Below are 5,487 nucleotides of genomic sequence, written 5' to 3'. Positions count from 1 at the left end.
ATTTTTTTTCTTTCATTTTTATTCAATATTCATTTACTATTAATGTATATTCATTAGTGAATGTGTTTTTTTTTCTTTAAATTTTTTCCAACATTCATTTACTATTAAATTATTAATACGTATTCACTAATGAACATATGGTAAATTTAAGACAATACATTGCTTATACAACTTACTATTTTGATTTTTAAATGTAATATTATTTTGATTTTTAAATTTAGTATTGGTTAATGTTGTTTGTAAAACAATATTTGTGGAGGAATTATATGATGTTGATTAGAATCCAACTTTCTTCAAACATATGAGTATACATGTATATGAATAGCCGAATTCATCAATGAATATAACATATAACATTAATCATAAACGAATACACTATAAACACCAATGACTCATCTCATATATTTGAAGTTATATTCGTAATTAAATATAACTTTAATCATGAATGAATCCAAATGAACAAGATATTATTTACAGTGTCATATTACCTATTATTCAATAATCACATACCAATACAACAAGGTGTTGTATAAAAGGAACTTTTCTGATGTGGAGACTCTTTTATATATATATATATATATATATATATATATATATATATATATATATATATATATATATATATATATATATATATATATATATATATATATATATATATATATATATCAGGCCCGTGCTAAGCACGACCCACAACCCACAGAGGGTATTAAAGGTAAGGAAATGAAAGTGCATTGCTATTATCAATAAGGATATGTATCACACATTTCTATTGTTGGTAAAAACAGAAGTATTTTGTCTATAATAAATATATCTATCATGTTTCAAGAACTGTATTTATGTTTAAGAAAAGTGCTTGAAAACTGGAACTTCAACACGGTTGAGTTTACGACAAAGGAATCACACTCCCTTATTATTGAGTACCTGAAAAAATGAAAAAATAATGATATAAAAGTGAGTTTAGTTTTTTTCAAACAAACAATGATAAGCACATGTTCAAAGAGTTTCGTAAGCCGATCATATGGATATTACCCCTTCTTTACATGACACCTCTTGCAATTTTAATGATACATATGAACGTTATTTCAAATTTGCGAATTTGATGCATGTGTAAATGTAAGAAATAACAACAAAGTTTCATTAGTTTTTGTATTATACAACCTTACTTTCATTCTTTCTATTATAGTGTTGTACTTCTATTTTTTATTATTAAGTTATTGTACTTCGAAAAATATACCAAATTAGAACATTATACTTTCACTTATTTTTCTTATTCGGATATTATATTGAAAGTCAGCCAATGGAAAATGGTTCTCATACTAACTAATTCCTTGTTATTATAAAAAGTACATTAGGTTAATGCAAAAAATGGCAATGTATTCGAGTTGGTTTGCTTATCATAGCATCCTACTTTTGTTTCTTCCTATTACACCATTCAACTTTGAAAGTAGGATGCTATAGTTGGGTAGATTTTTCAAATAATAAGGTATGTTATGAATTTAAACTAAATATACACTTGAAAATAAAATATAACGGACAATTTCAAGCCAATTGTGGAAAAGAAACAAAGAAACAAAGGTTAATTTGAGTTGTATTTTACTGGTATAGAGTAAATGTAAAAAGTTAAGCTAAAAAGATAATGGTTCAAAAGATTAAAAGCAAATTCAATAGTTTATAACCTCCTAAATTTCTTTAATTGAAAAATATTCTATACCGTAATTCCATTAGGAGTTTTCTGGTCATATTTAATATATAAATTATTTATGAAATTCAAGAAAAAAAAAACGAATAGGTTTGGTTGTTCAACTTGACCAGATATATTTCCAATAGTTCTAAACATTTAACCATTTTGACCACAACCACAAACCACCAAACCTCTTAAAAAGTTATCATTTCATGTTTCGTCTTTGTAGTAGGACAAAGTCAAATTTGGTATATCTTATGATCCATATTCATTTCTTTGATCTGACAATCCAAACACACTACACTCACATCCTCTATACATGAAACAGAAGATTAGAAAGGCAGACTGACGATATCCCAGGAACATACTTCGTTTTTGATTTGACAATATTATGTTGTACATTTGGATCATCATTCATCACTGCCTTAAATTTTTGGATTATATTTTATTGAATTTAGATCTTATCTATCACATATGATATGATATTTTTATTACTGTTTCATTGTCCTATAAAATACTTTGTGTTTTTGACAACCGATGAACATCTAAAATAAGAATTTGTGGTCGGATGCTATTTTTTCCACTTTTTTTTTTCTCTTTTTAACAAATAATCTTATCATTGAGATTTAAATTCATATGCCTTTGAGTCTAGTGACTAATGCAACACATATGAGAACTATGCAAACAAACTAACCTTTCTTTGTCCATCATTGCCCCACACATTGAATGATTTGTCACCAAAATCTTGAGGTCTTCATATACCTCTTTTTATCTAGTTAGCCCATCTATCATTCCAACTGCACAATTTAATTATCTTAAATATTGAAAAACCCATGATGAACATGAAACAAAGAAAGAAAGATGAAGAAATGATCACCTCAGCAAAGAAAATAGGCAAAATTACTTAAACACCTGACCTTGGCATCTAAAAACCATAGCTTACCTGATCATGTCCCCATTAACCCTATTAGGTAAAAAAAAAAAAAAAAAGGAACATCGCCTTATTAGGACATGAGTGGGATTGTTTCTTTTTTACTTAATGACCTTAATAGGTTAAGCACTTAATATCAACAACTATATAAGGATGTTTCTATTTAATGTAAATAGCCATCATGAGGTATGTGTTTGTAGTCGAATATCAAAAAAGATGATCCATAAACAATGAATCAATTATCTAAAACAAAAGTAAAATTTGTGAGCCAGATAATGAATTTTAAAAACATAAAAAGAAAGCAAGCAGAAATAAAATTACCGAATTACTTGATGTGTCCATCTAGATTGACCTTTGTGCATGATGATTGTTGAAGTTCCAAGACTTGTAGTCGTTATGTAGTCGTGAACGGAGACATCTATCGCTTCACCAGTTTCCTAGATCCAAAAGTCTAGTCCAAAACAAAAACCAAAGAACCAAATTAGGGCAAGGGCAAGTAAAGATTTGAAGCCCAATTGAGATTTTGGGAGATTTATAAAAGAATCTTTGACTTGCTCTTCCAACTCCGTCAACTTTGATTAGAACGAACTCATTCCTGTTGTTCGAACCTATCTTAAGTCATCCTTTTGTATCCACTGAATCGCAAAACAATAGAGGTATAATGAGGCATTTCAACAAGTGAAGGATTGCACTAATCTATAAGTGGATATAAATCAATAAAACAAAAGTTATGTTTTCTTGACGTGAAATATACAAACATACATCTAAAATTATATGAAACCTTGGGTTTAATGGTCGATCAAATTATTACATTTCATGTGTGTTGGATGATGAACCAAACAAAGTGGTTAGCATAGGCCAACTTGACAGCAACGGCTCTACGCATTAGTATATGCAACTAATTTGGGCTGAAATATATAGATTGCATTGCTGAAGAAGAAATTTCTTTCCTGTAAACTTTTTTGAAAAAAAAGGGACTCTGGTTTGGTTATGGAGCGAAGCGTGAAGGGTGATGTCAAAATTCAGTTCCAAATCATCTAATCCGATCAACAGAATATGCAAGTGAGCATACCTTATGTCGACTCCAAAACCGAATAACATAAAAAAAAATTTGGGGTAAAATAGGAAAACCGATGGAGTGGGTCTGGGAAGAAAGTGGAAGAGGAGGTCGGTCTAAGCAAACAAAAATTGTATCCTGGGTTAAATTGGGGCTCACCGATGCAATCAACACACGTGGCTCTTCAATCATCGTCTTTAACATGTGAAACTAGATGAGGAGAAAGAAATGTGGCGGAGGGAAATCGATGTTGAAGTGGGTGGAAAAAACATCTACAATGATTCGAGGGGAGCCGGTGGTATAGGAATATCGGTGGTGGAAGAGGAGAGAAAGAGGAAGAAAATGGGAAACGATGTTGGACGTTGCTCTTTAATCATCGCCTACAATTTGTGAAACAGACGGAAGCAGTGGTGAGATGATAGAGATAGTGAGGAAGCGGTCATGGAAGTAGTGGTATGAAGCTTTCTCGAAAAGCTTATAGAAGAAGCCACATCTAGCTGGATGGAAGACATGCATTGGGCTACACAGACGCTGAAAACGGAAGAAAAAAGGCTTCACGCGCCAATAAAGAAAATCGAAGAACAAAATTTCACGCACCATAACAAAACCTAGAGTGAAATACACGCACTCTTAAATTCATTCAAAATTCAAGCAAAAATCCACAAAAATCTTCAAGCGATCACTTACCTATAAATCTAATGCATCAGGAGAATATATATATATATATATATATATATATATATATATATATATATATATATATATATATATATATATATATATATATATATATATATATATATAGATAGGGTTAGGTTCATTTGAGACGGCCTATATTTTGTGAGACCGTGAGACGCATTTTATTATTTATTTTAGTTAATTCAAGTTCCGAAAATAATATTTAAAAAAAGAATTTTTTGATTTTTCCATATATTTTACATTTTAAAATTATTTTTAGAATATGTACAGTGTAATATTTTATTTAGAATATTTCACGTATTTTTCAAAAAAAATAGAATTTTTTTTTATTTTTTTTTAGTTAATTCAAGTTCCGAAAATAATATTTAAAAAAAGAATTTTTAGATTTTTCCATTTATTTTGCATTTTAAAATTATTTTTTAGAATATGTCAATGTAATATTCTATTTAGAATATTTCACGTATTTTTCAAAAAAAAAAAACGGAATTTTTTTTATTTTTTTAATTTTTTTTAGTTAATTCAAGTTCCGAAAATAATATTTAAAAAAAGAATTTTTGGATTTTTCCATTTATTTTGCATTTTAAAATTATTTTTAAATTTGGTTTTACGGTCTTACAAAATTAGAATGGTCTCAAATGAACTTGAACATATATATATATATATATATATATATATATATATATATATATATATATATATATATATATATATATATATATATATATATATATATATACACTAGCCATTTACCTGCGCCAAACGACGGATGCAAATAGTTTTTCAGAAATTGGTTTCTACACCGGTTTATCTTACACCTGTAATCTATGCAGTCTAATCTCTCGACACTATTAGTTTTATTTTGGAAAATATTTTCGTTTCTGTGATTATAGTTTGCATGGGGGATTATGTGAACAGTTTATATGCAATATCATGATACACATGCAATATAGTGACAAACAAATGATTAACGGAATTGTAACATACGTAATGGAGGTGCTCAAAATATACGAATCCGAAAAACCTACAAATATATGTAGGTTGTCGTTTTTAGTTAATAATAAAAGTACATTGCCGTTTTTAGTTAAAATGAAAAGTACATTACTCTTTTGCTTTAAA

At 28.6% G+C, this 5,487-nt stretch overlaps 1 long non-coding RNA gene across 3 annotated transcripts; it reads right to left on the bottom strand.

The window, feature by feature from the left end:
• Nucleotides 1-709: 709 nt before the first annotated feature.
• Nucleotides 710-4,309, bottom strand: LOC111886637 (uncharacterized). 3 transcript variants are annotated; one of them, XR_006190905.2, is made up of 5 exons: nt 3,832-4,309; nt 2,937-3,066; nt 2,562-2,648; nt 2,379-2,481; nt 710-924 (listed from the first exon to the last, which is right to left on the bottom strand). It is a non-coding gene; the product is annotated as an uncharacterized LOC111886637 (long non-coding RNA). The 3 variants fall into 3 exon arrangements; XR_006190906.2 differs by having other exon boundaries at nt 2,379-2,627; XR_006190904.2 differs by having other exon boundaries at nt 2,379-2,648; nt 3,832-4,307.
• Nucleotides 4,310-5,487: the final 1,178 nt, after the last annotated feature.

Source organism: Lactuca sativa, chromosome 4 (assembly GCF_002870075.4).
Source record: "Lactuca sativa cultivar Salinas chromosome 4, Lsat_Salinas_v11, whole genome shotgun sequence".
NCBI classification, from domain to species: Eukaryota; Viridiplantae; Streptophyta; class Magnoliopsida; order Asterales; family Asteraceae; genus Lactuca; species Lactuca sativa.
This window is presented reverse-complemented; position numbering and strand designations above follow the sequence as displayed.